The sequence below is a fragment of the Ambystoma mexicanum genome, chromosome 1q, assembly GCF_040938575.1.
Source record: "Ambystoma mexicanum isolate Mex_15411 chromosome 1q, UKY_AmexF1_1, whole genome shotgun sequence".
Taxonomy (NCBI): Eukaryota; Metazoa; Chordata; class Amphibia; order Caudata; family Ambystomatidae; genus Ambystoma; species Ambystoma mexicanum.
Genome location: NC_090922.1, coordinates 1,254,165,186 through 1,254,180,193, shown reverse-complemented (window position 1 = coordinate 1,254,180,193; position 15,008 = coordinate 1,254,165,186). Strand labels below are relative to the sequence as shown.

At 55.4% G+C, this 15,008-nt stretch overlaps 5 non-coding genes across 5 annotated transcripts; all 5 read right to left on the bottom strand.

Moving 5' to 3' along the window:
• Positions 1 to 742: 742 nt before the first annotated feature.
• On the bottom strand, positions 743 to 861 carry LOC138563398 (5S ribosomal RNA). The gene has a single exon (XR_011299375.1). It is a non-coding gene; the product is annotated as a 5S ribosomal RNA (ribosomal RNA).
• A 2,744-nt stretch (positions 862 to 3,605) lies between these two features.
• On the bottom strand, positions 3,606 to 3,724 carry LOC138564546 (5S ribosomal RNA). Its single transcript, XR_011300491.1, has one exon. It is a non-coding gene; the product is annotated as a 5S ribosomal RNA (ribosomal RNA).
• A 2,959-nt stretch (positions 3,725 to 6,683) lies between these two features.
• On the bottom strand, positions 6,684 to 6,802 carry LOC138563381 (5S ribosomal RNA). The gene has a single exon (XR_011299358.1). It is a non-coding gene; the product is annotated as a 5S ribosomal RNA (ribosomal RNA).
• Positions 6,803 to 9,761: 2,959 nt separating this feature from the next.
• Positions 9,762 to 9,880, bottom strand: LOC138563387 (5S ribosomal RNA). Its single transcript, XR_011299364.1, has one exon. It is a non-coding gene; the product is annotated as a 5S ribosomal RNA (ribosomal RNA).
• Positions 9,881 to 12,065: 2,185 nt separating this feature from the next.
• LOC138565801 (5S ribosomal RNA) lies at positions 12,066 to 12,184 on the bottom strand. The gene has a single exon (XR_011301626.1). It is a non-coding gene; the product is annotated as a 5S ribosomal RNA (ribosomal RNA).
• Positions 12,185 to 15,008: the final 2,824 nt, after the last annotated feature.

The following is a 15,008-nucleotide window of genomic DNA, read 5'->3' as shown; positions in this document are numbered from 1 at the left end:
CCCTGCCCAGGTCAGGCATCAGCTGAAGGCCGACTCCCTGCACATGGGAAGGACCGAGGCCAGACCCTGGGCTCCTGGGCTCCTGGGCCCCTAGGCTGAAGGCTCGCCTCGGCTCGACCAGCGCTCGATCAGGCTCGATCAGGCGAGATTATTAGGTAGCATGGGGCCCAGCTGGGACTTCTAGGAAGCTTAGGGTGACCGCCACTTCTTCCCCATCCAGAGGCCTGGCTATGGAGACGAGAGGCATGATGTGGCCTCCCTTCCTGCCTCTTGAAGGCCCCTCTCCCCCCGTGAGCAGTTCCCGCTCCAAGTGTCCCCCTGTCTCCCAAGGTGCACTCTACCTCTAGACCCCACATATGCAGATGAGACCCATCCACTTCCCTCCACTAGCTGTAGGGGGCCTTGCGTGTCCACGTTTCAATGGCAGGGAAAGGGCCCACTCGAGAGAAAACAGAAAGACGCTGAAGGAGCTTTGGCAGGGACACGAGCTGCTCTTTTTTGCTCCATCCGAGCCGACAAGCTGCCGTCGATTCAGCCTCCCGCTGCTGGAGTGTGCTGCTCCAAGTTAGTTTGGCGAAAACGTGTTCGCTACTGACGGGGGTCTGTATTGGAGCAAGGGCTGCTGGCTGCCCCTTTGCCTTTTTCACGCGCTGTGTTTGTTAAAATTAAAAGGAGAATGGAGGAAAATGATAGCTCAAGGCGGAGAAGACGAACGCCACCTATCGGGGACAGAGTAGCAAAATGCCTACAGCACCTGGTATTCCCAGGCGGTCTCCCATCCAAGTACTAACCAGGCCCGACCCTGCTTAGCTTCCGAGATCGGACGAGATCGGGCGCATTCAGGGTGGTATGGCCGTAGGCGAGGAGTGCGCCGATTCCGAGCCTCTTGTGCTGTGTCAGCTCGGCATCCACCCCCCTCTTGCAATGCTGAACGCTGTCCTCGGCAGTGTGTTTCTGCTCTAAGAGTGTGCCGATTCCGAGCCTCTTGTGCTGTGTCGGCTCTGACGTCCCCACCCCTCTTGCAATGCTGAACGCTGTCCTCGGCAGTGTGTTTCTGCACTAAGAGTCAGCCGATTCCGAGCCTCTTGTGCTGTGTCGGCTCTGACGTCCACACCCCTCTTGCAATGCTGAACGCTGTCCTCGGCAGTGTGTTTCTGCTCTAAGAGTCAGCCGATTCCGAGCCTCTTGTGCTGTGTCGGCTCTGAAGTCCACACCCCTCTTGCAATGCTGAACGCTGTCCTCTGCAGTGTGCTGCTGCTCTTTTTTTGCCTCAAGCTCAGGAGCCACAGCTGCCGGCTTGGAAAAGCAACGAGCAGCTCCATGCACCCACTTTTGAAATACCCGCTTGCCTATTCATGTTTGCAAAGAAACTGCCTGTAAATTCAGCTCAAGCCACACTAGCACTCACTCTACCAAGCGTCAGTTCCTTACAAAAATAAAAATAAATCTCTAAAAGAAAGAAATAAACACACACACACACACACAATTTTCCTGCTGGGGTCTCCTCGACTCTTTGGAAGGCAGAGGTCGACGTGGGTTAAGGCCCTTCCTTACCTTCTCTGCTGGTGGTCTACGAGTGCAGGAAAGAAGCAGGCCCAGTAACAGCAACCGAGGCCCCCAGCCCAGCCCAGCCCATGCAGGGAACACCTGAAGGCTGACTCTCTAACCCAGTGCTGCTCCAAGTTGGTTTGGCAAAAGTTTGCAAAGAAGCTGCCTGTAAATTCAGCTCAAGCCACACTAGCACTCACCCAAGCGTCGGGTCCTTATAAAAAGGAAAAAAAGCACCTCTAAAAAATAAGAAATAAACACACACACAATTTTCCTGCTCCGGTCTCCTCGACTCCTTGGAAGGCAGAGGGCGATGTTGGTTGCGGCCCTTACCTTCTCCGGCTGGTGGCCTACAAGTGCAGGAAAGAAGCAGGCCCAGTAACAGCAACTGAGGCCCCCAACCCAGCACAGCCCAGGCAGGCATCAGCTGAAGGCTGATTCTCTAACCCAGTGGTGCTCCAAGTTGGTTTGGCAAACGTTTGCAAAGAAGCCGCCCGTAAATTCAGATCAAACCACACTAGCACTCACCCAAGCGTCGGTTCCTTATAAAAAGGGGGAAAAAAGCACCTCTAAAAAATAAGAAATAAACACACACACAATTTTCCTGCTCCGGTCTCCTCGACTCCTTGGAAGGCAAAGGGCGATGTTGGTTGAGGCCCTTACCTTCTCCGGCTGGTGGCCTACAAGTTCAGGAAAGAAGCAGGCCCAGTAACAGCAACTGAGGCCCCCAGCCCAGCCTAGCCCATGCAGGGAACACCTGAAGGCTGACTCTCTAACCCAGTGCTGCTCCAAGTTGGTTTGGCAAATGTTTGCAAAGAAGCTGCCTGTAAATTCAGCTCAAGCCACACTAGCACTCACCCAAGCGTCGGTTCCTTATAAAAAGGAAAAAAAAGCACCTCTAAAAAATAAGAAATAAACACACACCCAATTTTCCTGCTCCAGTCTCCTCGACCCCTTGGAAGGCAGAGGGCGATGTTGGTTGCAGCCCTTACCTTCTCCGGCTGGTGGCCTACAAGTGCAGGAAAGAAGCAGGCCCAGTAACAGCAACTGAGGCCCCCAACCCAGCACAGCGCAGGCAGGCATCAGCTGAAGGCTGATTCTCTACCCCATTGGTGCTCCAAGTTGGTTTGGCAAACGTTTGCAAAGAAGCCGCCCGTAAATTCAGATCAAACCACACTAGCACTCACCCAAGCGTCGGGAAGGCGGAGGGCAATGTCAGCTGAGGGCCTCACCTTCTCCGGCGGGTGGCCTACACGTCCAGGAAAGAAGCAAGCCCAGGAACAGCAGCTGAGGCCCCCAGCCCAGCCCAGCCCAGCCCAGCCCAGCCCTGCCCAGGTCAGGCATCAGCTGAAGGCCGACTCCCTGCACATGGGAAGGACCGAGGCCAGACCCTGGGCTCCTGGGCTCCTGGGCCCCTAGGCTGAAGGCTCGACCAGCGCTCGATCAGGCTCGATCAGGCGAGATTATTAGGTAGCATGGGGCCCAGCTGGGACTTCTAGGAAGCTTAGGGTGACCGCCACTTCTTCCCCATCCAGAGGCCTGGCTATGGAGACGAGAGGCATGATGTGGCCTCCCTTCCTGCCTCTTGAAGGCCCCTCTCCCCCCGTGAGCAGTTCCCGCTCCAAGTGTCCCCCTGTCTCCCAAGGTGCACTCTACCTCTAGACCCCACATATGCAGATGAGACCCATCCACTTCCCTCCACTAGCTGTAGGGGGCCTTGCGTGTCCACGTTTCAATGGCAGGGAAAGGGCCCACTCGAGAGAAAACAGAAAGACGCTGAAGGAGCTTTGGCAGGGACACGAGCTGCTCTTTTTTGCTCCATCCGAGCCGACAAGCTGCCGTCGATTCAGCCTCCCGCTGCTGGAGTGTGCTGCTCCAAGTTAGTTTGGCGAAAACGTGTTCGCTACTGACGGGGGTCTGTATTGGAGCAAGGGCTGCTGGCTGCCCCTTTGCCTTTTTCACGCGCTGTGTTTGTTAAAATTAAAAGGAGAATGGAGGAAAATGATAGCTCAAGGCGGAGAAGACGAACGCCACCTATCGGGGACAGAGTAGCAAAATGCCTACAGCACCTGGTATTCCCAGGCGGTCTCCCATCCAAGTACTAACCAGGCCCAACCCTGCTTAGCTTCCGAGATCGGACGAGATCGGGCGCATTCAGGGTGGTATGGCCGTAGGCGAGGAGTGCGCCGATTCCGAGCCTCTTGTGCTGTGTCAGCTCGGCATCCACCCCCCTCTTGCAATGCTGAACGCTGTCCTCGGCAGTGTGTTTCTGCTCTAAGAGTGTGCCGATTCCGAGCCTCTTGTGCTGTGTCGGCTCTGACGTCCCCACCCCTCTTGCAATGCTGAACGCTGTCCTCGGCAGTGTGTTTCTGCACTAAGAGTCAGCCGATTCCGAGCCTCTTGTGCTGTGTCGGCTGTGACGTCCCCACCCCTCTTGCAATGCTGAACGCTGTCCTCGGCAGTGTGTTTCTGCACTAAGAGTCAGCCGATTCCGAGCCTCTTGTGCTGTGTCGGCTGTGACGTCCCCACCCCTCTTGCAATGCTGAACGCTGTCCTCGGCAGTGTGTTTCTGCACTAAGAGTCAGCCGATTCCGAGCCTCTTGTGCTGTGTCGGCTCTGACGTCCACACCCCTCTTGCAATGCTGAACGCTGTCCTCGGCAGTGTGTTTCTGCTCTAAGAGTCAGCCGATTCCGAGCCTCTTGTGCTGTGTCGGCTCTGAAGTCCACACCCCTCTTGCAATGCTGAACGCTGTCCTCTGCAGTGTGCTGCTGCTCTTTTTTTGCCTCAAGCTCAGGAGCCACAGCTGCCGGCTTGGAAAAGCAACGAGCAGCTTCATGCACCCACTTTTGAAATACCCGCTTGCCTATTCATGTTTGCAAAGAAACTGCCTGTAAATTCAGCTCAAGCCACACTAGCACTCACTCTACCAAGCGTCAGTTCCTTACAAAAATAAAAATAAATCTCTAAAAGAAAGAAATAAACACACACACACACACACAATTTTCCTGCTGGGGTCTCCTCGACTCTTTGGAAGGCAGAGGTCGACGTGGGTTAAGGCCCTTCCTTACCTTCTCTGCTGGTGGTCTACGAGTGCAGGAAAGAAGCAGGCCCAGTAACAGCAACCGAGGCCCCCAGCCCAGCCCAGCCCATGCAGGGAACACCTGAAGGCTGACTCTCTAACCCAGTGCTGCTCCAAGTTGGTTTGGCAAAAGTTTGCAAAGAAGCTGCCTGTAAATTCAGCTCAAGCCACACTAGCACTCACCCAAGCGTCGGGTCCTTATAAAAAGGAAAAAAAGCACCTCTAAAAAATAAGAAATAAACACACACACAATTTTCCTGCTCCGGTCTCCTCGACTCCTTGGAAGGCAGAGGGCGATGTTGGTTGCGGCCCTTACCTTCTCCGGCTGGTGGCCTACAAGTGCAGGAAAGAAGCAGGCCCAGTAACAGCAACTGAGGCCCCCAACCCAGCACAGCCCAGGCAGGCATCAGCTGAAGGCTGATTCTCTAACCCAGTGGTGCTCCAAGTTGGTTTGGCAAACGTTTGCAAAGAAGCCGCCCGTAAATTCAGATCAAACCACACTAGCACTCACCCAAGCGTCGGTTCCTTATAAAAAGGGGGAAAAAAGCACCTCTAAAAAATAAGAAATAAACACACACACAATTTTCCTGCTCCGGTCTCCTCGACTCCTTGGAAGGCAAAGGGCGATGTTGGTTGAGGCCCTTACCTTCTCCGGCTGGTGGCCTACAAGTTCAGGAAAGAAGCAGGCCCAGTAACAGCAACTGAGGCCCCCAGCCCAGCCTAGCCCATGCAGGGAACACCTGAAGGCTGACTCTCTAACCCAGTGCTGCTCCAAGTTGGTTTGGCAAATGTTTGCAAAGAAGCTGCCTGTAAATTCAGCTCAAGCCACACTAGCACTCACCCAAGCGTCGGTTCCTTATAAAAAGGAAAAAAAAGCACCTCTAAAAAATAAGAAATAAACACACACCCAATTTTCCTGCTCCAGTCTCCTCGACCCCTTGGAAGGCAGAGGGCGATGTTGGTTGCAGCCCTTACCTTCTCCGGCTGGTGGCCTACAAGTGCAGGAAAGAAGCAGGCCCAGTAACAGCAACTGAGGCCCCCAACCCAGCACAGCGCAGGCAGGCATCAGCTGAAGGCTGATTCTCTACCCCATTGGTGCTCCAAGTTGGTTTGGCAAACGTTTGCAAAGAAGCCGCCCGTAAATTCAGATCAAACCACACTAGCACTCACCCAAGCGTCGGGAAGGCGGAGGGCAATGTCAGCTGAGGGCCTCACCTTCTCCGGCGGGTGGCCTACACGTCCAGGAAAGAAGCAAGCCCAGGAACAGCAGCTGAGGCCCCCAGCCCAGCCCAGCCCAGCCCAGCCCAGCCCAGCCCTGCCCAGGTCAGGCATCAGCTGAAGGCCGACTCCCTGCACATGGGAAGGACCGAGGCCAGACCCTGGGCTCCTGGGCTCCTGGGCCCCTAGGCTGAAGGCTCGCCTCGGCTCGACCAGCGCTCGATCAGGCTCGATCAGGCGAGATTATTAGGTAGCATGGGGCCCAGCTGGGACTTCTAGGAAGCTTAGGGTGACCGCCACTTCTTCCCCATCCAGAGGCCTGGCTATGGAGACGAGAGGCATGATGTGGCCTCCCTTCCTGCCTCTTGAAGGCCCCTCTCCCCCCGTGAGCAGTTCCCGCTCCAAGTGTCCCCCTGTCTCCCAAGGTGCACTCTACCTCTAGACCCCACATATGCAGATGAGACCCATCCACTTCCCTCCACTAGCTGTAGGGGGCCTTGCGTGTCCACGTTTCAATGGCAGGGAAAGGGCCCACTCGAGAGAAAACAGAAAGACGCTGAAGGAGCTTTGGCAGGGACACGAGCTGCTCTTTTTTGCTCCATCCGAGCCGACAAGCTGCCGTCGATTCAGCCTCCCGCTGCTGGAGTGTGCTGCTCCAAGTTAGTTTGGCGAAAACGTGTTCGCTACTGACGGGGGTCTGTATTGGAGCAAGGGCTGCTGGCTGCCCCTTTGCCTTTTTCACGCGCTGTGTTTGTTAAAATTAAAAGGAGAATGGAGGAAAATGATAGCTCAAGGCGGAGAAGACGAACGCCACCTATCGGGGACAGAGTAGCAAAATGCCTACAGCACCTGGTATTCCCAGGCGGTCTCCCATCCAAGTACTAACCAGGCCCAACCCTGCTTAGCTTCCGAGATCGGACGAGATCGGGCGCATTCAGGGTGGTATGGCCGTAGGCGAGGAGTGCGCCGATTCCGAGCCTCTTGTGCTGTGTCAGCTCGGCATCCACCCCCCTCTTGCAATGCTGAACGCTGTCCTCGGCAGTGTGTTTCTGCTCTAAGAGTGTGCCGATTCCGAGCCTCTTGTGCTGTGTCGGCTCTGACGTCCCCACCCCTCTTGCAATGCTGAACGCTGTCCTCGGCAGTGTGTTTCTGCACTAAGAGTCAGCCGATTCCGAGCCTCTTGTGCTGTGTCGGCTGTGACGTCCCCACCCCTCTTGCAATGCTGAACGCTGTCCTCGGCAGTGTGTTTCTGCACTAAGAGTCAGCCGATTCCGAGCCTCTTGTGCTGTGTCGGCTGTGACGTCCCCACCCCTCTTGCAATGCTGAACGCTGTCCTCGGCAGTGTGTTTCTGCACTAAGAGTCAGCCGATTCCGAGCCTCTTGTGCTGTGTCGGCTCTGACGTCCACACCCCTCTTGCAATGCTGAACGCTGTCCTCGGCAGTGTGTTTCTGCTCTAAGAGTCAGCCGATTCCGAGCCTCTTGTGCTGTGTCGGCTCTGAAGTCCACACCCCTCTTGCAATGCTGAACGCTGTCCTCTGCAGTGTGCTGCTGCTCTTTTTTTGCCTCAAGCTCAGGAGCCACAGCTGCCGGCTTGGAAAAGCAACGAGCAGCTTCATGCACCCACTTTTGAAATACCCGCTTGCCTATTCATGTTTGCAAAGAAACTGCCTGTAAATTCAGCTCAAGCCACACTAGCACTCACTCTACCAAGCGTCAGTTCCTTACAAAAATAAAAATAAATCTCTAAAAGAAAGAAATAAACACACACACACACACACAATTTTCCTGCTGGGGTCTCCTCGACTCTTTGGAAGGCAGAGGTCGACGTGGGTTAAGGCCCTTCCTTACCTTCTCTGCTGGTGGTCTACGAGTGCAGGAAAGAAGCAGGCCCAGTAACAGCAACCGAGGCCCCCAGCCCAGCCCAGCCCATGCAGGGAACACCTGAAGGCTGACTCTCTAACCCAGTGCTGCTCCAAGTTGGTTTGGCAAAAGTTTGCAAAGAAGCTGCCTGTAAATTCAGCTCAAGCCACACTAGCACTCACCCAAGCGTCGGGTCCTTATAAAAAGGAAAAAAAGCACCTCTAAAAAATAAGAAATAAACACACACACAATTTTCCTGCTCCGGTCTCCTCGACTCCTTGGAAGGCAGAGGGCGATGTTGGTTGCGGCCCTTACCTTCTCCGGCTGGTGGCCTACAAGTGCAGGAAAGAAGCAGGCCCAGTAACAGCAACTGAGGCCCCCAACCCAGCACAGCCCAGGCAGGCATCAGCTGAAGGCTGATTCTCTAACCCAGTGGTGCTCCAAGTTGGTTTGGCAAACGTTTGCAAAGAAGCCGCCCGTAAATTCAGATCAAACCACACTAGCACTCACCCAAGCGTCGGTTCCTTATAAAAAGGGGGAAAAAAGCACCTCTAAAAAATAAGAAATAAACACACACACAATTTTCCTGCTCCGGTCTCCTCGACTCCTTGGAAGGCAAAGGGCGATGTTGGTTGAGGCCCTTACCTTCTCCGGCTGGTGGCCTACAAGTTCAGGAAAGAAGCAGGCCCAGTAACAGCAACTGAGGCCCCCAGCCCAGCCTAGCCCATGCAGGGAACACCTGAAGGCTGACTCTCTAACCCAGTGCTGCTCCAAGTTGGTTTGGCAAATGTTTGCAAAGAAGCTGCCTGTAAATTCAGCTCAAGCCACACTAGCACTCACCCAAGCGTCGGTTCCTTATAAAAAGGAAAAAAAAGCACCTCTAAAAAATAAGAAATAAACACACACCCAATTTTCCTGCTCCAGTCTCCTCGACCCCTTGGAAGGCAGAGGGCGATGTTGGTTGCAGCCCTTACCTTCTCCGGCTGGTGGCCTACAAGTGCAGGAAAGAAGCAGGCCCAGTAACAGCAACTGAGGCCCCCAACCCAGCACAGCGCAGGCAGGCATCAGCTGAAGGCTGATTCTCTACCCCATTGGTGCTCCAAGTTGGTTTGGCAAACGTTTGCAAAGAAGCCGCCCGTAAATTCAGATCAAACCACACTAGCACTCACCCAAGCGTCGGGAAGGCGGAGGGCAATGTCAGCTGAGGGCCTCACCTTCTCCGGCGGGTGGCCTACACGTCCAGGAAAGAAGCAAGCCCAGGAACAGCAGCTGAGGCCCCCAGCCCAGCCCAGCCCAGCCCAGCCCAGCCCAGCCCTGCCCAGGTCAGGCATCAGCTGAAGGCCGACTCCCTGCACATGGGAAGGACCGAGGCCAGACCCTGGGCTCCTGGGCTCCTGGGCCCCTAGGCTGAAGGCTCGCCTCGGCTCGACCAGCGCTCGATCAGGCTCGATCAGGCGAGATTATTAGGTAGCATGGGGCCCAGCTGGGACTTCTAGGAAGCTTAGGGTGACCGCCACTTCTTCCCCATCCAGAGGCCTGGCTATGGAGACGAGAGGCATGATGTGGCCTCCCTTCCTGCCTCTTGAAGGCCCCTCTCCCCCCGTGAGCAGTTCCCGCTCCAAGTGTCCCCCTGTCTCCCAAGGTGCACTCTACCTCTAGACCCCACATATGCAGATGAGACCCATCCACTTCCCTCCACTAGCTGTAGGGGGCCTTGCGTGTCCACGTTTCAATGGCAGGGAAAGGGCCCACTCGAGAGAAAACAGAAAGACGCTGAAGGAGCTTTGGCAGGGACACGAGCTGCTCTTTTTTGCTCCATCCGAGCCGACAAGCTGCCGTCGATTCAGCCTCCCGCTGCTGGAGTGTGCTGCTCCAAGTTAGTTTGGCGAAAACGTGTTCGCTACTGACGGGGGTCTGTATTGGAGCAAGGGCTGCTGGCTGCCCCTTTGCCTTTTTCACGCGCTGTGTTTGTTAAAATTAAAAGGAGAATGGAGGAAAATGATAGCTCAAGGCGGAGAAGACGAACGCCACCTATCGGGGACAGAGTAGCAAAATGCCTACAGCACCTGGTATTCCCAGGCGGTCTCCCATCCAAGTACTAACCAGGCCCGACCCTGCTTAGCTTCCGAGATCGGACGAGATCGGGCGCATTCAGGGTGGTATGGCCGTAGGCGAGGAGTGCGCCGATTCCGAGCCTCTTGTGCTGTGTCAGCTCGGCATCCACCCCCCTCTTGCAATGCTGAACGCTGTCCTCGGCAGTGTGTTTCTGCTCTAAGAGTGTGCCGATTCCGAGCCTCTTGTGCTGTGTCGGCTCTGACGTCCCCACCCCTCTTGCAATGCTGAACGCTGTCCTCGGCAGTGTGTTTCTGCACTAAGAGTCAGCCGATTCCGAGCCTCTTGTGCTGTGTCGGCTGTGACGTCCCCACCCCTCTTGCAATGCTGAACGCTGTCCTCGGCAGTGTGTTTCTGCACTAAGAGTCAGCCGATTCCGAGCCTCTTGTGCTGTGTCGGCTCTGACGTCCACACCCCTCTTGCAATGCTGAACGCTGTCCTCGGCAGTGTGTTTCTGCTCTAAGAGTCAGCCGATTCCGAGCCTCTTGTGCTGTGTCGGCTCTGAAGTCCACACCCCTCTTGCAATGCTGAACGCTGTCCTCTGCAGTGTGCTGCTGCTCTTTTTTTGCCTCAAGCTCAGGAGCCACAGCTGCCGGCTTGGAAAAGCAACGAGCAGCTTCATGCACCCACTTTTGAAATACCCGCTTGCCTATTCATGTTTGCAAAGAAACTGCCTGTAAATTCAGCTCAAGCCACACTAGCACTCACTCTACCAAGCGTCAGTTCCTTACAAAAATAAAAATAAATCTCTAAAAGAAAGAAATAAACACACACACACACACACAATTTTCCTGCTGGGGTCTCCTCGACTCTTTGGAAGGCAGAGGTCGACGTGGGTTAAGGCCCTTCCTTACCTTCTCTGCTGGTGGTCTACGAGTGCAGGAAAGAAGCAGGCCCAGTAACAGCAACCGAGGCCCCCAGCCCAGCCCAGCCCATGCAGGGAACACCTGAAGGCTGACTCTCTAACCCAGTGCTGCTCCAAGTTGGTTTGGCAAAAGTTTGCAAAGAAGCTGCCTGTAAATTCAGCTCAAGCCACACTAGCACTCACCCAAGCGTCGGGTCCTTATAAAAAGGAAAAAAAGCACCTCTAAAAAATAAGAAATAAACACACACACAATTTTCCTGCTCCGGTCTCCTCGACTCCTTGGAAGGCAGAGGGCGATGTTGGTTGCGGCCCTTACCTTCTCCGGCTGGTGGCCTACAAGTGCAGGAAAGAAGCAGGCCCAGTAACAGCAACTGAGGCCCCCAACCCAGCACAGCGCAGGCAGGCATCAGCTGAAGGCTGATTCTCTACCCCATTGGTGCTCCAAGTTGGTTTGGCAAACGTTTGCAAAGAAGCCGCCCGTAAATTCAGATCAAACCACACTAGCACTCACCCAAGCGTCGGGAAGGCGGAGGGCAATGTCAGCTGAGGGCCTCACCTTCTCCGGCGGGTGGCCTACACGTCCAGGAAAGAAGCAAGCCCAGGAACAGCAGCTGAGGCCCCCAGCCCAGCCCAGCCCAGCCCAGCCCAGCCCTGCCCAGGTCAGGCATCAGCTGAAGGCCGACTCCCTGCACATGGGAAGGACCGAGGCCAGACCCTGGGCTCCTGGGCTCCTGGGCCCCTAGGCTGAAGGCTCGACCAGCGCTCGATCAGGCTCGATCAGGCGAGATTATTAGGTAGCATGGGGCCCAGCTGGGACTTCTAGGAAGCTTAGGGTGACCGCCACTTCTTCCCCATCCAGAGGCCTGGCTATGGAGACGAGAGGCATGATGTGGCCTCCCTTCCTGCCTCTTGAAGGCCCCTCTCCCCCCGTGAGCAGTTCCCGCTCCAAGTGTCCCCCTGTCTCCCAAGGTGCACTCTACCTCTAGACCCCACATATGCAGATGAGACCCATCCACTTCCCTCCACTAGCTGTAGGGGGCCTTGCGTGTCCACGTTTCAATGGCAGGGAAAGGGCCCACTCGAGAGAAAACAGAAAGACGCTGAAGGAGCTTTGGCAGGGACACGAGCTGCTCTTTTTTGCTCCATCCGAGCCGACAAGCTGCCGTCGATTCAGCCTCCCGCTGCTGGAGTGTGCTGCTCCAAGTTAGTTTGGCGAAAACGTGTTCGCTACTGACGGGGGTCTGTATTGGAGCAAGGGCTGCTGGCTGCCCCTTTGCCTTTTTCACGCGCTGTGTTTGTTAAAATTAAAAGGAGAATGGAGGAAAATGATAGCTCAAGGCGGAGAAGACGAACGCCACCTATCGGGGACAGAGTAGCAAAATGCCTACAGCACCTGGTATTCCCAGGCGGTCTCCCATCCAAGTACTAACCAGGCCCGACCCTGCTTAGCTTCCGAGATCGGACGAGATCGGGCGCATTCAGGGTGGTATGGCCGTAGGCGAGGAGTGCGCCGATTCCGCGCCTCTTGTGCTGTGTCAGCTCGGCATCCACCCCCCTCTTGCAATGCTGAACGCTGTCCTCGGCAGTGTGTTTCTGCTCTAAGAGTGTGCCGATTCCGAGCCTCTTGTGCTGTGTCGGCTCTGACGTCCCCACCCCTCTTGCAATGCTGAACGCTGTCCTCGGCAGTGTGTTTCTGCACTAAGAGTCAGCCGATTCCGAGCCTCTTGTGCTGTGTCGGCTGTGACGTCCCCACCCCTCTTGCAATGCTGAACGCTGTCCTCGGCAGTGTGTTTCTGCACTAAGAGTCAGCCGATTCCGAGCCTCTTGTGCTGTGTCGGCTGTGACGTCCCCACCCCTCTTGCAATGCTGAACGCTGTCCTCGGCAGTGTGTTTCTGCACTAAGAGTCAGCCGATTCCGAGCCTCTTGTGCTGTGTCGGCTCTGACGTCCACACCCCTCTTGCAATGCTGAACGCTGTCCTCGGCAGTGTGTTTCTGCTCTAAGAGTCAGCCGATTCCGAGCCTCTTGTGCTGTGTCGGCTCTGAAGTCCACACCCCTCTTGCAATGCTGAACGCTGTCCTCTGCAGTGTGCTGCTGCTCTTTTTTTGCCTCAAGCTCAGGAGCCACAGCTGCCGGCTTGGAAAAGCAACGAGCAGCTTCATGCACCCACTTTTGAAATACCCGCTTGCCTATTCATGTTTGCAAAGAAACTGCCTGTAAATTCAGCTCAAGCCACACTAGCACTCACTCTACCAAGCGTCAGTTCCTTACAAAAATAAAAATAAATCTCTAAAAGAAAGAAATAAACACACACACACACACACAATTTTCCTGCTGGGGTCTCCTCGACTCTTTGGAAGGCAGAGGTCGACGTGGGTTAAGGCCCTTCCTTACCTTCTCTGCTGGTGGTCTACGAGTGCAGGAAAGAAGCAGGCCCAGTAACAGCAACCGAGGCCCCCAGCCCAGCCCAGCCCATGCAGGGAACACCTGAAGGCTGACTCTCTAACCCAGTGCTGCTCCAAGTTGGTTTGGCAAAAGTTTGCAAAGAAGCTGCCTGTAAATTCAGCTCAAGCCACACTAGCACTCACCCAAGCGTCGGGTCCTTATAAAAAGGAAAAAAAGCACCTCTAAAAAATAAGAAATAAACACACACACAATTTTCCTGCTCCGGTCTCCTCGACTCCTTGGAAGGCAGAGGGCGATGTTGGTTGCGGCCCTTACCTTCTCCGGCTGGTGGCCTACAAGTGCAGGAAAGAAGCAGGCCCAGTAACAGCAACTGAGGCCCCCAACCCAGCACAGCCCAGGCAGGCATCAGCTGAAGGCTGATTCTCTAACCCAGTGGTGCTCCAAGTTGGTTTGGCAAACGTTTGCAAAGAAGCCGCCCGTAAATTCAGATCAAACCACACTAGCACTCACCCAAGCGTCGGTTCCTTATAAAAAGGGGGAAAAAAGCACCTCTAAAAAATAAGAAATAAACACACACACAATTTTCCTGCTCCGGTCTCCTCGACTCCTTGGAAGGCAAAGGGCGATGTTGGTTGAGGCCCTTACCTTCTCCGGCTGGTGGCCTACAAGTTCAGGAAAGAAGCAGGCCCAGTAACAGCAACTGAGGCCCCCAGCCCAGCCTAGCCCATGCAGGGAACACCTGAAGGCTGACTCTCTAACCCAGTGCTGCTCCAAGTTGGTTTGGCAAATGTTTGCAAAGAAGCTGCCTGTAAATTCAGCTCAAGCCACACTAGCACTCACCCAAGCGTCGGTTCCTTATAAAAAGGAAAAAAAAGCACCTCTAAAAAATAAGAAATAAACACACACCCAATTTTCCTGCTCCAGTCTCCTCGACCCCTTGGAAGGCAGAGGGCGATGTTGGTTGCAGCCCTTACCTTCTCCGGCTGGTGGCCTACAAGTGCAGGAAAGAAGCAGGCCCAGTAACAGCAACTGAGGCCCCCAACCCAGCACAGCGCAGGCAGGCATCAGCTGAAGGCTGATTCTCTACCCCATTGGTGCTCCAAGTTGGTTTGGCAAACGTTTGCAAAGAAGCCGCCCGTAAATTCAGATCAAACCACACTAGCACTCACCCAAGCGTCGGGAAGGCGGAGGGCAATGTCAGCTGAGGGCCTCACCTTCTCCGGCGGGTGGCCTACACGTCCAGGAAAGAAGCAAGCCCAGGAACAGCAGCTGAGGCCCCCAGCCCAGCCCAGCCCAGCCCAGCCCAGCCCAGCCCTGCCCAGGTCAGGCATCAGCTGAAGGCCGACTCCCTGCACATGGGAAGGACCGAGGCCAGACCCTGGGCTCCTGGGCTCCTGGGCCCCTAGGCTGAAGGCTCGCCTCGGCTCGACCAGCGCTCGATCAGGCTCGATCAGGCGAGATTATTAGGTAGCATGGGGCCCAGCTGGGACTTCTAGGAAGCTTAGGGTGACCGCCACTTCTTCCCCATCCAGAGGCCTGGCTATGGAGACGAGAGGCATGATGTGGCCTCCCTTCCTGCCTCTTGAAGGCCCCTCTCCCCCCGTGAGCAGTTCCCGCTCCAAGTGTCCCCCTGTCTCCCAAGGTGCACTCTACCTCTAGACCCCACATATGCAGATGAGACCCATCCACTTCCCTCCACTAGCTGTAGGGGGCCTTGCGTGTCCACGTTTCAATGGCAGGGAAAGGGCCCACTCGAGAGAAAACAGAAAGACGCTGAAGGAGCTTTGGCAGGGACACGAGCTGCTCTTTTTTGCTCCATCCGAGCCGACAAGCTGCCGTCGATTCAGCCTCCCGCTGCTGGAGTGTGCTGCTCCAAGTTAGTTTGGCGAAAACGTGTTCGCTACTGACGGGGGTCTGTA